This window comes from Nicotiana tabacum, chromosome 20 (assembly GCF_000715075.1).
Source record: "Nicotiana tabacum cultivar K326 chromosome 20, ASM71507v2, whole genome shotgun sequence".
Lineage (NCBI taxonomy): Eukaryota > Viridiplantae > Streptophyta > Magnoliopsida > Solanales > Solanaceae > Nicotiana > Nicotiana tabacum.
The window spans coordinates 110,856,674-110,880,233 of NC_134099.1; positions in this window are offsets into that span (position 1 = coordinate 110,856,674).

Sequence of the window (23,560 nt, forward strand, 5' to 3'; positions counted from 1 at the left end):
AGGACTTACTTGTGCCAAACACACTTGGTAACGGAGGAAAAATTCCTTAATCATGGAATCAAGCTCTCCGCTGAAAGAAAACGCACCCAAAGTAAAGGGATATGTATAAAAATATGTAAAACCCTCTTTGGGTAGGGTCACTCGCTCCGATAAATCAAGAGCGTTAATATCCAACTCAGGGCAGCGGTAATCTTCCTTCACAACAGGAATACTGGAAAGATGGATGGAAGAAGGGTATCTACTGACGACCCATGTACGAGAGTTAGCAGTAGGTAATTTCTCCTCAAAGTATTTTGTGGTAACAAGACTTCTAGGGATGATGGAGCATATTGTTAGAGGACAACATCCTCGGTCCTTTTCTTGTTCTTTGAAGAATTGGTATGCTTTGAGGAAGAATCCATTATGTGAAAGGAGGAGAAAGTTTTGGTTTGAAAAGTTTTAGAGAAAAGATGAAGAACAAAGGTGCAAGCTTGGAAAATTATGACTTGTAAGGAAAAAGGATGATGTGTATAAGTAAAATTTTTGGTAGCTAAATTCATGTCCATGATTACCTCATTAATCGGAAAAAGTTGTGCTGAATTGTGGAGTTATGTATTTTTTGGGCATTAAACGAGGAGAGGTGTGTGTCAAATCAACCGCCAGAAGCCTACAGAGGGAGTTATAGAAATTTCCGCTAAAAGAGTGTTTCTACGAACTTTCCGGTAACACAAAGTTCTGTCACTAAAAAGTAGGGAAACTATCTATATAGAGTAAAATATAATATGATACGTGGTCATCTAAAGGAAGGACGCATAGAACCCATGAAGAGAATGGCTGAAGACCGAACACAAATATTCCGCTTGTCATTGGAAAGGTGACGTTCATAAAAGTGTGTTAAATGTCTTGCGCCCCATAGCATTTAATAAGGAATATTTCACAGAATTAAGAGCAACAACCCGTTACAGGGAATTTGGTATTTATGCCCACCATTACATCGTCATAAATGACCCTCATAATTGACATTAAAGGATGGCACGATCCTAGGACCTCCTCCCCTAAACACAACTATAAATAGTGAGTGTAGTTATCATTGTAAAGGATACGAATTTTCTGTCTAACTTATACTACATTCTATACAAAGCTTACTACAATTTTACTTTCTCGCTTTTTGTTCTCATCATTGTTCTGCCCGGAAACCTTGTTCCCGGAATTGTCATCTCTACTGTTTCATTTACATTTAAGGTTAAGTATCGTATAATTCTTCAGTTATTTTATTATTTCGGGATCAAATTAGTTCACTTGTCTAGAAACTAAGTATAAATTTAACTGTACCTTTTGATGGGTAAACATTTATGTACAATAAAAATTATGTTGCGCAAGTTGCACGCAAATGTATATTTTGATCAAATTCTATACAATAAAAAGTAATATGTAAATTGTACGCTAAATTTTATGTCTTGACTGAATTTGTATACATTTAATTGAAAAACTCTTGTTAGTCCTTAAAACATAAAAAACCAAGCTAAAGTGAGAAAAAATTGTCTTATTTTATACCCATAGGAAAAATTTCCTTTTAAAATTTATGATCACAAAAGAGTATCGGGCCAGATAACAAATGACTTTGGTGGGAAGAATATGATTATTCAATCCTTTATTATAGATTTCTAGTTTGACCATTAAATTGAAAACGAATATAAATAAAATAAAATTGATAGCAAATATTTCCCTCTCTATTCGGGGCCAGAATTAGAATATTAGAGACTTAGGGTCTGTTAGGTATAATGGAAAATATTTTCCGTGAAAAATATTTTTCAAGAAAATATTTTTTTTGGAAAATAAATAGTAATCTTACTCATTTTTCGGTATTTGGTACACAAATTAAGGAAAATAACTTCTCAATAGTATTCCTGAATAATTTAGATACAATAAACATAGAGCCATAAACTTTCAAACCAACAACCTTCCGAACCGACAAATTTAATAAACTTCCGAACTGCTAAACTTCCAAACACATAAACCTCCGAACCTATAACTTTGGAATTTGTAAAATTTCGAACCTATAAATCGAAAGATGAAAAAACTATAACTGAAAATATATAAAAACAATATTTTTTTTCCCGGGGAGGGGGCAGGGCGGGAAGGGGGGTAGGGCAGGGGGCAAGGGAAGGGGGAGGGGGGCGCTGTGCAGAAAAACAAAAACAACAACAACAACAACAACAACAACAACAACAACAACAACAACAACAGCCTAGTATAATCCCACAAGTGGGTTCTGGGGAGGGTAATATGTACGCAGACCTTACCCCTACCCCGAGGGGCAGAGAGGCTGTTTCCAGGAGACTCTCGACTCAAGAAAGCAACAAGAGAGACGATATATTAGTACTATCAATAGACGTATAATAAAATAACATAAATAACATAACATACATAATCATAAAATAACAAAATAACAGCAATATAAGAAATATAGGAAATACGAAAAGGATGGAAGATATAATACTATCCAACATATAAAGCCCTGCATCAGTAACTGACCAGTAGCATCCTAAGACTAAAATCCTAAGACTAACTCCTAACCGGCTAGTCTCACTCTAATGCTCTATAGAAATTTTCACAACTTCCCATAACCTACAACCTTAATGCTCGACCTCCACAATTCCCTGTCAAGGGCCATGTCCTTAGTAATCCTAAGGCGCGTCATGTCCTGCCTAATTACCTCTCCTCAATACTTCTTAGGTCTTCCTCTACCTCTCCTCGTGCCCACCACAGCCAGTCATTCACACATCCTCACCGGTGCATCAGTGCTCCTCCTCTGAATGTACCCAAACCATCTGAGTCTTGCCTCCCGCATCTTATCCTCCATGGGAGCCACGCCCACCTTCTCTCGAATTTCTTCATTCCTAATCTTATCCATCCTTGTATGCTCGCACATCCACCTCAACATCCTCATCTCTGATACTTTCATCTTCTGGATGTGTGAGTTCTTAACCGGCCAACACTCGGTCCCATACAACATGGCAGGCCTAACCACTGCGCTGTAAAACTTACCTTTTAGTAACGGTGGAACTTTCTTGTCACACATGACTCCAGACGCTAACCTCCACTTCATCCACCCCACCCCTATGCGGTGTGTGACATCCTCGTCGATCTTCCCGCTCGCTTGAATAACTGACCCAAGGTACTTGAATCTACTCCTCTTAGGAATGACTTGAGAATCAAGCCTCACTTCCACTCCCGCTTCAATCGACTCGGCCCCAAATTTGCCTTCGAGGTATTACGTCTTCGTCCTGCTCAACCTGAAGCCATTAGACTCAAGGGCCAGTCTCCAAACCTCTAGCTTCTCGTTGACGCCGCCTCGTGTCTCGTCAATCAGAACTATGTCATCAGCAAATAGCATGCACCATGGCACCTCCCCTTGAATATGATGAGTTAGTGCATCCATCACCAGGGAAAATAGGAAAGGGCTGAACGCTGACCCTTGGTGCAACCCCGTATCAACCGGAAAATGCTCGGAGTCGCCTCCTACTTTTCTTACCCGAGTCTTAGCTCCATCATACATGTCTTTAATCACCCTAATGTAGGTAACCGGGACCCCTTTAACCTCTAAGCAGCTCCATAAGACCTCCCTAGGAACCCTATCGTATGCTTTCTCCAGATCAATAAATACCATGTAGAGATCCTTCTTCTTATCCCTATATTTTTCCACCATCCTCTTAATAAGGTGGATAGCTTCTATGGTAGATCCCCCCGGCATGAACCCAAACTGGTTGTCTGAAATAGATACCGTCCTTCGCACTCTCATTTCTACCACCCTCTCCCAGACTTTCATGGTATGACTCAGTAATTTGATACCCCTATAGTTGTTATAGCTCCGGATGTCACCTTTGTTCTTATACAACGGAACCATTGTATGTCATCTCCACTCTTCAGGCATCCTATTAGTCTTGAATATAACATTAAAAAACCAAGTAAGCCATTCCAAGCCTGCTTTACCCACACACCTCTAAAGTTCAACCAGAATCTCGTCTGGCCCGGTAGCTCTGCCCCTCCTCATCTTACGCATTACCTCCACAACCTCATCGACCTCAATGTCCATACAATAACTTAATTCATGGGGGATGTCGGCATTCCTCAATTCACCTAGTACAATATCCTGATCCCCGTCTTCATTTAGAAGTTTATGGAAGTAGGTCTGTCATCTCCTCTTAATCTGATCATCCCCCATCAAAACTTTGCCGTCATCATATTTTATGCACCTCACTTGGTCCAGATCCTGAGCCGCCCTCTCTCTCACCTTAGCGAGTCGGAATAACTTCTTCACCCCGCCTTTGTTCCCTAGTTCCTCATACAGACGAGCAAAAGCTGCCGTCTTAGCCTCCGTTACTGCCATCTTCGCCTCCTTCCTAGCTACCTTATACCTCTCATTATTCGCTCTCTTCTCTTCCTCACCAGTGCTCCCTATTAACATTAGGTAAGCCGCCGTCTTAGCTTCTACTTTACCTTGGACAACTGCATTCCACCACCAGTCTCCTTTGTGGCCATCGGTGCGACCCGAAGATATCCCTAACACCTCTCTCGCTGCCTTCCTTATACAGTCTGCCATCGTCGACCACATAGTGTTTGCGTCCCCACTACTTCTCCAAGCTCCCATTGCCGATAACCTTCCTTCCAACTTCTGAGCTTTATCCTTAGTCAAGGTGCCCCACCTAATCCTCAGTCGGCCTCGTACTGGCCTCTTCTTCCTCCTTATCATAATACTAATGTCCATCACCAAAAGCCTATGCTGCGTTGCAAGTGTCTCACCTGGGATAACTTTGCTATCCTCGCACAACATTCTGTCGCATCTCCTAAGGAGGAGATAGTCAAATTGAGTCTTCGCCACCAAACTTTGGTAAGTAACCAAGTACTCCTCCTAATTCGGAAAACTTGAGTTTGCAATCACTAGATCGAATGCCTTGTCAAAGTCCAACAGCGAAGTGCCCCCTCCGTTTCGCTCCCCGAAACCAAAGCTGCCATGCACCTCAGTATAACCACTTGCAGACGACCCAATAGTACCATTGAAATCTCCTTCCCAAAAGCGCCTTTTAATCTCCTCATCCAAGCCTACTTGTGGTGTGTACGCACTGACAACATTTAAAGTACACTCACCCACCACAAATTTAATAGTCATTAGTCTATCATTCACCCGCTTGACCTCTACCACCGACTCTCTAAGATGGCTATCTACCAGGATACCCACTCCATTCTTACTTCTCCGGACTCTAGAGTACAACTTATACCCATCCACGTTTTTCGCCCTCGATCCAACCGACCTAGTCTCCTGGACGTATGCTATATTAATCTTTCTTTTTTGAAGGATCTTCGCAAACTCTATAGACATACTTGTTAGTGAACCTATGTTCCATGACCCGATTCTCAACCTATAGGCTCCCTTTCCCCCTCTACCTCCCCTGCTTCCCGTCCTACCCCCTGACCCCGGACCCACACTCTGTCCCACCCGAGGACATGCCCTTAATCTATCGTCCCGAACTGCAACAGCTACACCTACAACAATCTAAAGAAGACACGCTAGTGCACAACGGACAACGAATCAAACTAGAAGGAAACAAGTAACTACTAGTACACTAGTTGAATGATTGAACTATTGTGAACTAAAGTAACATCAATTTAGCTAACACCAAAAGGGAAACAGTAGAACGGGAGGTACCAACTCCCGAGAACCCAACCTGTGTTGATTTGTTGTACTCAATGTAGTTGTACGCTCACGCACCGCTTCCCACTGCCCTTTGCTGACGCTCGTCCAAGTTGCTCTCCTTTGCTAATGCACGTGACAACTTCGAGGATTTCCTTGAAAACACAAAAAAATACCACGATCCAAAAACCAAAAATGGATTGTCACCGCTACCACTGGTTGCCCTGACAGTAGTAGGGGGAAATGTAGGGAAAAATAGAGAACTACACAAAATTCACCAAGTTCTACCGTGGTACAACAAAATGAGCAGATCAAAATTATAAATTGTTGACCAGATCTAAATTTGGAAAAATGTCCGATAATTTTGACCACCAATGGATTGGATCTAATATAAAATAGAAACCCAAGTTGATGTGATAGACGTGAGAAGGAAGAACCAAGAGAGAGAAGCGGAGATTCTAGGAAAATAAAGTGCAGTTTCCAAAAAAAGAAATGAACCTTTCAATAACAAATACTAATAAAATGACTTAAAAGCAACTCAGAAGATCAGATGTGAGTATGAAACAATCGTTGAAAATCGGTTAATAAATTGAAGGATGAAGAAGAATTGAATACTCGAAAATGGATCTGTAAAAAGGGGCTTAACTTTTCTTCTCAAATACAAAGCTTAGAGAAGAGAAAGAGAGAGAAGTAGAGCAGAGAAACTTTTTCTAAATCCATTCACCAATCACTGAAAAGTGAAAAAACAACGTTGGAAATTCCTCCAACAAGTGGAAATAACCAAATACAATATTCCAACTTACCCAAATAAAACAAGCATCTTAATCCATCATTTTACACGCAATTACTCAAAAGGGTTAAATTGAGATTGTGGTATGAGGAAATAAGGGATTGTTGTTGGCCTTGCCTTCACAAATGCAGGAAAAAAAAAGTAAAAAATAGTGGGGGTGGGTGGTTCAGAAAATCACAAAAACATAAATCTGAAATTACACAAAAAAGTAAAAAAATATTTTTTTTGCAGGGGGAGGGAGTAGCTGGGTGGGTGGTGATGGGAAAAAGACCAAAATTTGAAAAAAAAAACTTTTTTGAGAGAGGGGGTGGGGTGGGGTTTGGTGGGTATGGGTGTGGGTGGGTTGGTGAGGGTGAGGAAGGTTGAGAAGGGGTTTTAGAAAATATTTTACCTTCTCTTCATACAGAAAATATTTTCCTCCAATTGGAGAAAAATGAGTTCATAAGAAAAATATTTTTCAAAACATTTAGCCAACCAAACATGGAAAAATTGAAAATATTTTCCTTCATGCCAAACACACCCTTAAAGGAAAACCAAAAAAGTAAGGGACTAAGAGCCCGTTTGGATTGACTTATTTTAAGTGTTTTTAAGTCAAAATAGCTTTTAAGTCATTTTATAATGTTTGGATAAAGTAAAAAAGTGCTTTTAAGCACTTGTTTTTAAGCTAAAATGACAAAAATAAGTCAAAAGCCAAAAGCTAGAATTTCTAACCTATGGCTTTTGGCTTAAAATCCACTTAAAGCAAGCCCATCCAAACGAGCTCTAATTTTGTGACGCTTCGGCTATCCAGTCACTATATACTACTATATATTAATTGTATGATAAATAAAAAGTAAAAGAAAAATGAGAAAGAAATGAATTATCTAGTGGAACTACTTGATCTTAAATAAGTAAAAGACATTTATCATGTATCATCCTTCTCCGTCCCGCAAAACAAATCTAACGATGACTTAACGAAATTCAGCAAATTCTTTGGCTTTTTCTCACCCTTCGTCGCTCTTGGCGAACCAGGTTTAGAAAACATAGGCAGGGTCGGTGGAACCAGAATTTGCTTAACCGGCCATCCTCCGGTTCGAACCGGTACCCCTTGGTTTAATTTGTTTCCGGAAAAAAAGTTATGCCATCAGTGTAGGCCCTACTCAAGATTAAGTCCATCAATCTTTTACTTACATCATCAGGTAAACTTAGAGTGAACCTTTTGAAATTTTCACCAGGTTGAATCAACGATTGACTCGTCTAGTGAGAACGATTGAACATTTTTGGTCTTCTCGATGTTGATTTTGTTGCAAAGCGGGCGAAGTTGGGTATTTTATTTCTTGGTGTAGATTCCGTTTTCTTCCATTCAATTCACTAATTTAATAATGAAAGTAATTATGGAATCATGGAATATATAATGAATTTCAAATAAAGAACACCTACCCCAATCGAACACATGATGAACCCCTCAAAAATCGCTCAAATCCGAGGTCTACAACTCAAAATATTGTAAAAATTGCAAATCCTCGAATTGTAACTTTCTGCCCAGGCCTTTCCACATTTGCAGACAAATATTGTGCATCTACGCTATCGCATTTGCGAGAAAATCACTACGTATGCTGCCTTTACTAATCAACCTAATCATCGCACCTGCAATCCATTTTTCAAATCTACGTTTCCGCAAAAGCGACCAAAACACCATAGAAGCGGAAGGTCATCTAGAGATTCATTTTCGCATCTGTGATCAACATCCCGCAGGTGCGATTATGCACCTGCAATTGCTCACCCAAAGAAGCAAAGCAACTGGATGTGCCCAATCACACAGAAGTTGTTATATCTCGCATTTTCGTACGTTAAAATTTCGTTTTCAGTTAACCGACGTAGACTCGGGGATGAGATCATCTTGACATTAACATACTTATATTATTTATAACAAGTAATAAATAAGTGTTATGAAGGATAAATTGGTACACGGATTAAAGAAAACGAGTTTCGCTGAAAGTGGACAATTTGGAATAAAATACGGGTCAAATGATAATACCCGATAATTATGAACTAGTACCATGTAAGGTACCATATGACCACGGTAGTATAATATATAAAGTATATATAAAGTATTTTAAAAATAAATAGAATTTTAAGTAATATATGGTAATTTTTAAATTATGCGGGTAATTGATTAATTACCGGGTAACAAGACATTACCCAGTTAACTAATAAGTGGATAAAAAATTAATTAATATCCCACCCCTACCCCACCTGGCAAGAAGCCACAAAGTTGGAAATGACTAAGTAGTCACTTGGCCAGATGACTAATGTGTAATAATCAAGTCATAACTTAAGTCTTGATCAGATTTTTAAATCTTATCCATAACCTTTAGTAAGAATGCCTTGTAAAGGCTTCAAAAACCAAGATCTCCCTTTGGCATTAAAAGCCAAGGAAGTTGAAGCAGAAACGTTCACTTTTCAAGACCAAAAGCTTAGAACCAATTTCGTCCAAAACTTCAACAAATCAAAGCAGATTTCGTTCCTCAATTACAAAGCGCAGAAGCTTAATCCGATTTTTAGGTTCTAAGTTCAATCCACAAAGGTTTCCAATGGAATATTATACGGAGTTTTCCTACTCCAAGTATGTTTAGGACATCCCTTCTTTCTTTTGGCATGGTCAAAATTATACTGAAGAAACAAGCAAGCACACAGTTTTCATAAATTACACTATTTATAGAAATAGTTGGGGTGTCTATATTCTTGATTCCTCATGAAAAATATTATTATCTTTTCTTCGTGGGTCTCATAATAATACACAGCTAAACAATTTTATCTAGAAGGAATATTGAGATCATTACGTATTTTTCATGCATCTCACTCATTTATACATGTGCATTGACCCATGACCAGATGGCATTATATACGCGTATATATGTAAATATATTGTATATGGGATATGAAAAAAGGTTACGGCGTTATATACGCACCACCACCTAATCAACTGGTATATGTTGATGATGTTGCCCATAGTGGCTGAGACGATATGATGGGTTGCCCTTAGTGGCTTGATGATATAATGTACACCCAAACCTATTCATGGCACGACATTTATATGCACGTGCATGACATTATAAATGTTTCAGAATTTACAAAGTTATTCAGATTTAAATGTGTTTCTGTAATCCATGTTTCATCTATGTCTTTTACGTACTAATTTTCATGCCTTACATACTCAGTATATTTTTCTACCGATGCCCTATTTCAAGGGGCCTGCGTTTCATGCCCGGAGGTGCAGGTAGGCAAGCTGACGGTCCCCCTCCTTAGGATCCCTGATCAGCGAGAGTTGGCGCGCTCCACTTGATCTGGAGCTGCTTTGTTTTTGGTATGATACATTTGTATATATATGTATATGGGTATGACGTGACTTAGTCCAGTATTTGTACAAATATGTTTCCATTAGAGGTCTATAGACAGTATGTCTAGTTGGGTTGTATGTGGCCTTGTCGGCTTTCAGTTATTGGATGTATAGTTGTCTATTGCAGCTTTGCCGGCTCGCCCACTATATTCTGCATGTATACGTACATATGCCTTGTTGGCAGATTTCCTTCATGTACATTATTCTCGTAACTCAGCAGATGTTATACAGGTTCATATTCTAGATGCATGCTTAGGGGTGTTTGACATGTAGGACTCAGGCACCCGTCGCGGCCCATCGGTTTGGGTCGTGACAAAAGTGGTATCAGAGCAGTTTTGTCCTAGGGTTGTCTCTAGACCATGTCTAGTAGAGTCTTGTTTATGGGTGTGTTGTGCACCAAACTTATAGATAGGAGGCTATAGGACATATATGATGTTATCCTCTCTTCTTATCTTAGATAATGCGATATAAGCATTCATGTTCCTAACGATGTGTTACGTTTTTAGCGATGCCTCCGAAGACTATAGCCGCTAGCACGGGTCAGAAGGCTATGAAGGGGTTAGAAAGAGATATGAGTTATACTATGGAGTTAGACCCATCAGAGATCATGATTTCTATTGGAGAAGATCCATCCGAGGGTCCATATGAGTCATCTGTTCGAGCTATCTTGACCACTCCGGCATCAGAAGGGGTGAGAGGGGTTCCGACCTCGCCAAGGCCCTTAGTTTCATTATCACAGCCTATTGATTAGGGTATGAGGGGAGTAGTGCATGGATTGGCACAACCTGGATTCCCTCAGGCTCAAAACAATGTCAAGGTATTTAAGGACACCAGCTCTTCTGAGGTTCCAGAGAGTCCACACTCGAGGAAGTTCGTCAATCAAGGTTCGTGTCAACACCCTAGTTCGCCCTCCATGAACTGTCATGACGGCACCTAGTCTCTACGACTAGGTAATCCTAACAAATGCAAAAAATAAACAAATTTGCGGAAGAAATAATTAAAAATCAAAATAACCAAATAAAACAGTATTTAAGATGTCGCTCGACATATACAATACAACTCTTGAAACTAACAACATTTCCCAAAACCCGAAATCTCATAAAACCACAAGCCTTTGAATGTTTACATGTATCTAACTCTAGAATGTCTAACAAAAGTAAGTACATAAGGGCTAACAATTAAAGAGAGAATAGAAAGGGACTCTTCGGTCTGTGGACGCGGCAAATATACCTCGAAGTCTCTGGGAAAGCCGCCTCACCTCAAGGGTGATAGGACTGAGTCGAAGTACCTGGATCTGCACATGAAAAACATGCGCAGAAAGGTCATGAGTACACCATAGCAGTACTTAGTAAGTGACAAGCCTAATGATCGGTGTCAACCCTGCACTACTACAAAGTAGTGAGAGTGGTCGAAACAGCTTTTCCCCGAGATGGTCGGGATCGAATTCCACAGGGAGCTAGAAAGGGGAATTGGGTTCCTATCTAAATTAGAGATGCGTAATTGCTCTTCCAAACATCATTGGTTTTGATTTACTTCTAATTTTATTCTAATAAGATGCTAAATTAAGCTAAGAGAAAAATACTTGAAAGGTTATCTAAATAGTTAGGAGGCACTAGGTAAGTGACTTTCTCCTAGGTGGATACTTGACGGGTACTCGAGTCTAAGGCTAGGTTTTCATTTTGGGGATTACGATATAACCAATGCAAGAAACTTCTCACTTTATACCTCTCGGTAGTTTGAGTGATTTTGCCCTAATTGACTTTCTCAAGACAAATTGGGTATGATAACTTGTGCAAGCAATTGAGGTTCAAGTCGGGTATTACTATCTTTAGGTTTAACCCTTTAATTGGGGCTATGAATCTCTTGAATACACCCTAATTCCTTGTTAGACTAATTTTCCTAGACTCAAGCTCTCTTTCTCAAGAAGAGCCCAAGTCAAAAAGGCACATATTAGTGTTTGCAACCACTAATTCAACATGAAAAACACAAATTAATCCAAATATCAAACACCCATAGACATTCAAGCCCTAAAACTCAAGACCCATCAAATACCCACACTAGGGTTGAGCCACAACCCTAGCTAATGGGTCTAGCTACTCATTATAATAGAAGAAAACAAAGAAATAGATGAAGAAAACCCCATAATATTTAATTACAAGCTAATACTTGAATATTCAATGATAAAACTACTCTAAAATTTCTCAAAATGGTTAAGAACTATTGTTCACGAGTGCAGCTCAAAGTCGGATAACAACTGATGACCTAAAAATGGGTAAAGAAACTATTTATACTAGGCCCAATTTTCTGGACAAAAATACCCCTGCGGAGGTACCGCGGACCGCAAGAAATGGAGTGCGGCCGCGGTGAGGCTTTTGGCTTCAAATATATGCTCTCTGAACTTGGCCATTGCGGGCTGCATAAAATGCATCATGGCCGTAGTGGCTTTAATTGCGGTCCGCACAAAAAGGAACGCGGACCGCATTGGTGTCAACCTCAAAATTCCCTACTCTCTGAATTCCAGCTTTTGTGGACTGCACAATTTCGATTGCAGCCGTGGTGAGTCCATTGCGGTCCGCATAAAATGCTTTGCGGCTGCAATGCTTGAGTTTTCGAATTATGCACTCTCTGAATCTCTTCACTACGGACCGCACCAAATGGAATGCGGCCGCAGTGGACTTGTTGCACTGTGCCTGGACTTGTTCTTGGTACTTGTGCATGTTTCACTCATTTTTGAGCTAGTTTTGACTAATTGTCACCTTTTAACCAAATTCTGCGAACAAGTACAACATGTAAGCCTTTGGGACTATTTTGTACACATTTTTAATCAAAACTCTAGTAAGAAGGAGTGTAAAATGAACCATAATCCCTAGTTATCAACTTCCCCAAATTTAAGCTTTTGTTTGTCCTCAAGCAAATAAAATAAGACCCATCCCTTAAGAGTAAATCCAAAAAAATTCAGCTGACCTAAAGTGACCTCATCTAGCATCAATTGGAACTAACAATTTCCCTCAATTCAAATGAATCATTAACAACATTTGACCTTCTAAACACCATGGATTTTTTGCGACACAAGTGCATCAAGAGTTGACTCAACCCATCAAATAAACTCTTTCTACTACTTTGGTCATTATGGAACCCAAACTTATACTCCTCAACTCTCCCTAAGCAAAACTCACTTTTAGATTGTAGTACTCAGAACGAGGATAGTGGAAACACACTCATCTCTCTCAAAGAAAGGTCACAAGTCCAGCTCTAAGTACCATAAGCGTGCCCCTTATGTAAGTCACCACTAATGTAAGCTTTATTCAACTCAAGATCATATAGGTCTTTTGTGGAGATATAGTGAAGGCTTTTAATTCAGGGTAGGAAGTGTTTGGTCTAAGTATGTTCTATCTTCCCTTTAGCACCTCAATTTGTTTCATTAAGGCACATATTCACTTGACTTTTTAAGTCATTTAACTTCTTTCTAAGGGGTTAGAGAGACACACTGTCACTCTTTCTTGTTCATTTCAAATCTTTTTTTTCCTTTCTCAACTTTCCACACCTTTCATCTCTTTACTTTTATTGAATCCCTTCATTTTTTTCTACATTGATCATTCTTTTTATCTTTTTGATTTTCTTTCTTTTTCATTGACTTTTCTTTTCTTCATTTTGTACCTTTTTCCACTTTGTTGCATTCCTCATCTCTCCCCCCAAACTTATGTTTTTGCCTTGTGCTAAGGAAAGATTGGGTGCCAAGAGAGGGTATTTTTTAAAACAGTTAAAGGCTTGTATCGTGGTTTTTAAAAGAAAAAGGTCTATGACTCAAAAGGGTTGACTAGTGCGTTTTATTTGGCGAGGCTCATCTCGTTTATTTTAAAAGGACGATCCTAAAGTGACTATATTTTTTCTTTTTTTTTGGCAATCCGCTAGGCAAGCGCCTAGGGCTAGTTTTTTATTAATAAAAGAAAAACAAAAATACAACAATTAGGAAAAGTATAAATAAGGGGGATAATAGCACTGATATTGTTACCCATATGCCTTGGCTATATAATCACTCCTCTGCGCCTCACATTGCCTTATGATGACAGCCTCATGTAGAGGTTCATGGTGTAGCTGCCGGCAACGTCTCACGAGGGCATATAATCTCATAGCCATGTGGATATTTTTCCAAAGGCATAGGACCAAGGCAACACTAACCGTGCTAAACCCTACCTTACCAATCCTATTGAGGCAAAGAGAAAGCCTCATCTTCTAGCAAGCATGTAAAAAATAGGAACTTGAAAGTACCAAGTACTCTATGATCTCCATAGAGTTTATAACACACTCTATGACGCTATTATAAGTGATGATGCTTTGAAAATGATAAACTAAGACAATGTAGAAATTAGAATCTTGCCCCTCATTTATCAAACTTGTGAATTCTTCAATTTGAACGTCCTTAAAATCCTCTTTAACTATCTTCACATAATCTTCAAAGTTTTTCATTTGTTGTCATATCTATTGGACTTCGTAGATTTGGAGTTGGCAACCCCTTTTTTCTTTGCAGCTCTTATTGGGAGTTGCCTGAGTGTTATTTCTTGAGTCACCTTCTTTTTTCAGTTTTGTTAGAAGTGAAATCTCCAGTTGTAGCTGCCTCTTCTGGACAAGATTCAATCAAGTCATCCTCTTTTTCTTCTTCGGAGATGGCAACGCGTAAGTTGTCCTCAAGTTTTTGATTAGCTTCATCTTGTATAACCATCCACAATGGTTCATGCCTATTCAGTGTCTTTGCATTACTTGGTTCCTGTCTATTTGTCACTAAAAAATTCAGCTTCAGTTCGGTCATTTTTGAGTATGATGAGTATGCACTTTTGTGTGGTTTTGGACTACCGAAAGCATCCAGCAACTTTCTGTCCTCCAACGAAATAGCAGGTCCAGTCATGTTTGCATTAAACTATTACTGCCCAGTTGTGTTTGCATTAAACTGCTTCTGCCCAGTCTTGTTTGCATTGGACTGCTGCTACCCAGGATTAGTATTAACATCAGCTGCAGTTGTTGTATGTTGCTGATGCTGCCCAGTCATTGTAACTGTTACAGTTTTACTATCACCAATTATTGACAAGGCATGTTCACCTTCAAATTCCCCATAGGAGTTAGCTGATTGAGAGGGGATATCAAACACAGCTGTGTTCAATGTGACTAAAGGCTGTTTAAGCATGGTAGTATTCAGCATCGTTTCTTTTTGAACATCTTTGATGATTTGTTCTACTTGAGGATTGGGAAAGTGTAGTAAAGGTGCATTGGAACTATGGGCTTGGGTGTTTGTTAAATCATTTTCCAGATTACTCAAAGAATTATTTCGTCGAGCACCTACTTTTTCAACCAAATCCAGCCTGCCTGGCCCTCCTCGATCATTGATGAAAATTGGAACTAGTTGTTTGGGCATCCCACTATCATGTACACCTGCTGCATCAAGTTAATGGTCCCCATCAGATGCAATAACCTCGAACCAATTTGTACTGGAACCAATGCAATATCCTAAGTCAAATTACAGTTAGGATTTTGCCTAGACAAATATTCAGGGCAAGTTCTATACTAATGGCTCGGGACATGGACTTGCAATTCAACCTCTCACCACACAAGCTATGGGATTGCTAAAGAGATAGATTAGGGGACCCACAACAACCTTAGCTAAGATTTGAGCAACACAATGGTCTCAAAAAACCACTTGATGATTATCAGCCTACACAAGAGTCTCAAGGTCACAACTTTCACCATCATATACACAACAATTTGTTTTTGACCATAGAATCAAAGGCAAATGTGTTAGGCCCAAGTGAAGCTTTGCCTGAGGCACCATTACTCACTATCTACTATTTACACAAAAAGCAAATAGAAAACAGACTCAACCCCTTAAGAAGGTTGTCATGCCATCCATCATCGGGAAGAGCCACCCGGTTTACACAAATTCCACCTTTGGAAAGAACCGTGACATTAAGAAAACCAAAGGCTTATTGCACACAAAACTCAAATAAGAAGCTAGGAAAATAAAATAAGAAGCTATGAAAGGAAAAATGCGGAAAGTAAAATGAATATATACAAGAGGGAATGAAGTCGAATATACATAATGAAGAATGAATATATATATATATATATATATTAGAACGTAACTTTATATACAGACCAAAAGTAAAAAGTGTGAAAAGTGCAATAAAATGATAAAATTATATACATACCAAAGGTAAAGAGAAAGCATAACGAAAAAGGTAATGTCATATATACAGTTATCCAAATAGGGCTACCCCCTCAAATGAAAGCTAGCATTATCCTCAATGCTAACTACCTAAAATAAGCACAAGAAAAGATAGAGATTAAAAAGAAACTACTTATTGGCCCTCCGTCTGCATAGGATCCTGAGTCTGGGTCCCTAGGTCCTCGGTCTGCTAGAGAACCTGTGACTAGCTCCCTGTAATCTGTGTCTCCACTGCCACTTGGGCTTGTACTGGAATCTGGGGCTGGCTAGAGGAACCTCCCTGCGGGTCCTCCAACTCTATAACAGCATCATCCGTATGGGGAATCACCCTCTTCCTCTTCGGTGGCCTCTCTGTCTCCTGCTCTGGCTGAGGCTGGGCTAGTGGAGCCGGGTCATGCAATAAAAGATACAGAGGCAAGTGACCAGCCTTTAACCTCTCTACCTTCCCCCTTAACTCCTTCACTCACTCCTTTGAAGCACAAGTCTTTCTCATTTTCTTTGCCTCCTTAGCAAGCTCCTTCAATGCCTTTCCATGAGAATCAATAGCATTCATGATCAATTTATGGTTCTCTAGGAGCTTCTTTTGGTTGTCCAGAAGCTCCTTGAGAGTGTCCTCCACTAACTATGGGACCTATGGTGGAGGAGGTGCAGACTGGGCTGCTACCGAAGTAGATAGTACAGATAGCTTAGAAATGGTTGTCTGCATCCAGTTGTTGATACTGGCAAGGGTCTAGCTCAGGCGGTGGGTAGTCAAAGGATATGTTGTGGATGAGGGGATCTCCGAAACTGTAGAAGTGGAGGGTTCTGGGGCCATGTCTGGTGTGGCAGAGGGAGGCTGAGTAGGAGCCATTACTACTGCTGGCTCTTTAGACTGGCCAGTTGAAGTAGGGGCCTTGCCCTTAGGGTCCTTCGGGTTGTCAGGACCCTTGGTGCTGTACCAGGAGAATAGTGCCTTTGATTTCACATTCACACCAAATCTCATCTTCTCCACATCTAGATCCTCAAAGTACATTGTCAGGAAATTGGTGAAGGGGTAGGATTTATCACCTTCGTTCACCACCCGTGTAATCACCCTGGACATCATATTCTCGATGTTGATCAGGTACCCTGCCATGATCGATGCCACCAATATAGCCCGGGAGATAGGAAGTGAGTTGTCGTGAGTGGTGGGGTCAAGCCTGCTACAAACAAATATTTCCTATCCTTTTGCTTCAAAGTTAAGGGTTCTCCTTAGAATTTTTACCCCCGTTGTCAACCATGCTGGGGTGGTACCTAGGATTGCCAAGTACTCAGCTAGCCACGGACGGTAATCCTCCCCCAAAGTTACTTTGTCTAAGTACAAGGTCTCATCCTCCTCCAAGAAACCCAAGTAGTCATTTATCGTCTTGCCATCAAATTTCCCTTTCAGATTTTGCACCTTAGTCATTGTGGTGCCCTTTTTTATGTGGGCAATATTGGTGTAGAACTCCTTGACTAAGTGCTCATTGGCATCTTCCACATGTCCTGTGAAGTATCCCCACCCTACTCTCTCTCTGAACTGCCTCAACACATTGGTGTTGTGAGGCAAAAAGTCCAGTGTGATAAATTTCCGCTCGGGTATTAACTTCCTCTCGGGCCACCATTCTCTGAACTTGTGGTAGGCCACCTCAATTCCCGGTTCTCTTTACACCTCCTACTTCTTCTCCTTCTTCTTCTACAGGATCCTCCCAGGATAGTGAAGCTGTAGGTGAGGTGGAATATTCATTATCACTGCCTGCAAATAAGCCCTCAGACGACTCAGAAGATATGTGCACTGATGCTTGGGCAGTAGGAGAGCCTGGAGTTGTATCCCTCAATTTGTTCCTCTCCGGCCGGTCAGGAACATATTCTGGCACAGAGTCTGAGTCGGACGCCTCCTGGGAGGGCACATACTCACTCCCCGAGTGGTCAATAGCTCTATCAACAGCCCTTGTGATCTTTCTGGTGTTTTTGATGGCTTGCCGGGCTTGCGGGGTCAATCTAATCATGTCTCGTCCCCTACCCCGAGAGGACTCTCCTTTTCCTTTCTGTTTATCGCCTATGCCTCGTGATTTCACCATTATCTGCAAAGAGAACACATTCTATTCTTGTTAGTATCCCAATAACAAATAAAACAGTGCAAAAAAAAATTGCAGACTGTGGACTGCACAAAATGAAGTGTGACCACAAAGAAGCTACCACGGACCGCACAAAATGCACCGCGATCTGCACTGAGGTGGGGATCAGACTACCCATTCACCGCACAAAATCCATCGCTGTGGCGGTCCTCAATAATCAACTTTAAGAAATTTCACCACCGCGGTCCGCACAAAATAGCATTACGGACCACACAGAAGCACCGCGGACCGGACAAAATCCAATGCGGTCCGCGGTTAGTGGTACCCAGCAACACCAACCTAGAGTTTCATTTTTTCACATTTTTATTCTAATTTGTCACCTATTATTGATACCCTAGGTGTTGAATGGTATTTTTAACTAATTATTCCTAATTTAAACATGATTAAACCAACCTACGATACAGAATTGAAAGAAAATGGGAAGAAAAAACTAAGAAAAATAAAAGTTAAAAGAAAATAACAAAGTTAAATAACTAAGACAAAATTAAAATTACCAGAAGTAAGATGCAATGTAGATTAACAAGATTTAGCAGTTGAATTCAAGCAAGTATGAGGGATGAACAGTGATTTTTTTAGCTTTTGAGTGCAAAGGGTCAAAAAGTTTGAAATGAGGGCCTCAGGTCCTATTTATAGAAAAAGGAACTGGGGCCCATCTCACCTACCCACCGCGGACCGCCTCAAAATGGTACTTTGGTCCGCGGTACTCAGAAACCAGTGGCACTGGGGAGATGTCCACTGCGGACCACAAGAAATGCAATGCGACCGCAGTTGTCCACTGCGGACCGCACAAAATGCATTGCGCCGCGGTGGCAAACTTCAGAGACTCCTCATTTTTTACCAAATAACTCTGAAATACGCATTGAATTGTTGCTCTCGTAAAGAGGCCACTGCGGTCCGCACAAAATGCATTGTGGCCTTAGTGCAAACTTCAGAGAGTGTGCATTTTTCCAACTTGGTCCTGCACTACATCAAAACAATCCTACAACATCTCACAAGCAGTTAGTTCAAAAGAAAATCCTATACAAAATGCATTGAATTGTTGCCCTCGCAAAGAGGCCACTGCGGTCCGCACAAAATGCATTGTGGCCGCAGTACAAACTTCAGAGAGTGCACATTTTTCCAACTTGGTCCTGCACTGCATCAAAACAATCCTACAACATCTCACAAGTAGTTAGTTCAAAAGCAAATCCTATACTACAAAGAAAATCAAAGAAAAACAAAATGAAAGACACATGGGTTGCCTCCCAAGAAGCGCCTAATTTAACGTCACAGCACGATGCAGGTTACCATCAAATCACTTTAGATGGAGCAGTGCCACCACGTGGCTGTCATCAATCTTGCTCAGGTAGTGCTTGACCCTATTCCCATTAACTCTGAAAACCTCCCCATTTTTTTTTCAAGTCAAGTGCACCAAACAGAGTCACAAATACCACTTCAAAAGGTCCACTCCATTTCGACTTAAGCTTTCCCGGAAACAGACGTAACCGGGATTTGAACAAGAGAACCAAATCACCCACTTTAAACTCCTTGCCACGAGCATATTTATCATGAAGGTACTTCATCTTGTCCTTGTAGGCATGGAATCGGAATTCATCAAGTTCATTAAGTTGCTCCACACGAAGATTTGCTGCCACATCCCATTCAAGATTTAGCTTCCTCAAAGCCCACAAAGCCTTGTGCTCTAACTCAATCGGTAGATGGAAAGCTTTCCCAAACACCAACCGATATGGAGACATACCAATCGAAGTCTTATAAGCAGTCCTATCATCCCATAGAGCATCATCCAACTTCTTTGACCAATAGGTCTTATTTGCATTGACCATTTGACAATATACTCTTGATTTCCATGTTTGAGACTTCCACTTGGCCACTTGCTTGAGGATGATAAGGAGTAGAAACTTTGTGATTGACACCATACTTTGCAAGCAAAGTGTCAAAAGATCTATTACAAAAATTAGACCCCCATCACTTATGATTGCACGATGAGTGTCAAACCTTGTAAAAATGCTCTTTTTGAGAAATGCAACAACACTCCAGACCTCATTGTTGGGTAGAGCAACAGCTTCAACCCACTTTGAAACATAGTCAACCGCCACAAGAATGTATGTGTTCCCACACGAGCTAAAAAAAGGGCCCATAAAATCAATGCATCATACATCAAAAATATCAACTTCAAGGATGGTATTGAGAGGAATCTCATCTTTCTTCGAAATTCCACCCGCTCTTTGACATTTGTCACATCTCTTCACAAGTTCACTTGCATCTTTGTACAAAGTTGGACAATAAAACCCGCAATTAAGAACTTTTGAAGTCGTCCTTGTCCCGCCATGATGGCCACCATAGGGAGAGGAATGACACGCCTCTAAGATACTCAATTGCTCCTCCTCCGTGACATACCTCCGGATCACACCATCCGTATAGATCTTGAACAAGTACAGCTCATCCCAATAGAAATCCAAACTATCATGTTTGAGCTTCTTCCTTTGGTTAGAAGAGAGCACACACGGGATTATACCAGTCACAAGGAAATTAGCAACGTTCGCAAACCATGGCATACCATTCACCGACACCGAAAGGAGTTGCTCATCGGGAAATGAATCATTGATCTTTCGGCCATCATGAGTCCTCCCCTCCTTCTCCAAGCAGGACAAGTGGTCCGCCACTTGGTTTTCACTACCTTTCCGGGCCACAATCTCCAAATCAGACTCTTCAAGTAACAAGACCCATCGCATCAGTCTATCTTTGGAATCCTTCTTCGTCATCAAGTACTGGAGTGCGGCATGATCAGTATGAACTATGACCTTGGAACCCATGAGATACGGCCAAAGTTTCTCCATTGCGAACACAATAGCCAAAAGCTCTTTCTCAGTCACGGTGTAGTTCACTTGAGCATCATTCATTGTCTTGCTCGGATAGTACACCGGATGAAACATTTTGTTCACTCTTTGACCCAAAACTGCCCCAACCGCAACATCGCTCGCATCACACATGAGCTCAAAAGGAAAGCTCCAATTAGGTGCGGTGATAATAGGATTGGTGGTCAACTTGTACTTGAGAAGTTCAAAGGCTTGCATACATCTCTCATCGAACACGAACTTGGCATCTTTTTCGAATAACTTGCATAAGGGATTCACTACCTTTGAAAAGTCTTTGATAAATCTTTTGTAGAACCTCGCATGCCCAAGAAAACTTCTAACTCCCTTGACAGAGGTAGGGGAGGGAGCCTTGAAACCACATCAATTTTCACTTTGTCCACCTCTATACCATGCTTTAAAATTTTATGCCCAAGAACTATGCCCTCCTCAACCATGAAGTGGCATTTCTCCCAATTAATAACAAGATTGGTTTCTTCACAACGGGTCAACACTCTATCAAGATTTTTCAAACATTCATCAAACGATTCGCCCACAACACTAAAGTCGTCCATGAACACCTCCAAAATATCTTCCACCATGTCGGTGAAAATGGCCTTCATACACCGCTAAAATGTAGCCGGTGCATTACACAACCCAAAAGGCATCTTAGAAAAGGCAAAGGTGCCATATGGACAAGTAAAGGTGGTCTTCTTCTGATCGTCCGGAGCAATCAAGATTTGGTTGTGTCCAAAATACCCATCCAAGAAACAGTAGAAGGAACGCCCAGCAAGTCGATCTAACATCTGATCAAGAAAAGGCAATGGAAAGTGATCCTTGCAGGTCACTTTATTCAACTTGTGGTAATCCATGCACACCCTCCACTCGGTGATGGTCCTGGTAGGAATCAACTCATTTTGCGAATTTGCGACCACGGTCATACCACCCTTCTCTGGCACACATTGCACCGGCAAAGTCCAAGAGCTATCAGAGATGGGGTACATAACCCCGGCATCCAACCACTTGATCACCACCTTTTTCACATCTTCTTGCATTTCCTCGTTCAACCTCCTTTGATGTTCCAAGGAAGGCTTTGCATCATCTTCCAGAATAATCTTGTGCATACAGAATGCTGGGCTTCAGCTATGGTCCATCCAATTGCATTCTTCCACTTTTGAAGCACCTCCAATGTGGCATCAACTTGCATGTTAGTAAGACAAGAGGAAAGAATAACTGGCAAAGTTGAACTAGGGCCTAAGAACTCATACTTGAGGTGTGGAGGCAATGGCTTCAACTCCAACACTGGAGGTTCCTCGATTGAAGGTTTTTTTGGTGGGGTATTCCTATTCTCAAGGTCCAAAGAGAGTTTCCTAGACTCATAAGAGTAAGATCCCATCCCATGTAAAGCATTCACACACTCCACTTGGCCTTCATCATTATTTACATCAAGATTCAACAAGACTGCCTCTAGAGGGTCCTCCACATTGATCATTGCACTGGTATCATCAACTATCACTGCCGTGACAAGGCCCACAAAAGAGCATACCTCAGAACTGTTGGGATGCATCAATGACTTGCACACACGAAAGACCACTTTCTCATCACCTACCCGGAATGTGAGTTCCCCTGCTTCCACATCAACTAAGACCTTTCCAGTAGCAAGGAAATGTCTTCCTAATATGATTAGAACTTCATAATCTACCTCACAATCCAAGATCACAAAATTAGCTGGCAAGATAAATTTGTCCACCCGGACATGAACATCATTAATAATACCCAATTGTCTCTTCATAGTTCTATCCGCTATTTGCAATCTCATGGAAGTCGGCCTCGGTTGTCCAATACCCAAATTCTTGAAAACTGAGTAGGGCATCAAGTTGATACTTGCCCTCAAATCACATAGAGCTTTTGCAAAGTCCGTACTCCCAATGGTGCAAGGAATGATGAAAGCGCTGGGATCTTCTAGCTTCGGGGTCATTGAGTGCAATATTGCACTAACTTGGTGGGTCATCTTGATAGTTTCTCAATCCATGGATCTTTTCTTTGTCACCAAGTCCTTGATGAATTTAGCATAGCTCGGCATTTGTTCTAGAGCCTCCACCAAAGGCACATTAATGGATAAGCTCTTCATCATGTCAATAAACTTCTTACACTGATTCTCATATTTCTGCTTCATGAGCCTTTGAGGATAAGGTGGAGGTGGCCTTGGCAAAGGAGCCTTGGCTTTAGGCACAACCATTTCCGGCATGTCTATTATGTGTTCCCTAGACGGGTTCACGTCATTCTGAGTCTCCACCTCGGTATCTTGAATATCAATCCTCACTTCCGCATTCATGTTCTCATAAATCACGTTTTCAACCACCAAAGGACTCTCATCTTCTTGCAACTCAACTTCATCACTCAAAATTTATTTTTGCTTGGAGGTATTCACATCATCGCCTCGTCCACTTCTTGTAGTTACCGCCATAACATGATTGTTCCCACCCTTAGGGTTAACTAATGTATCACTTGGTAGAGTC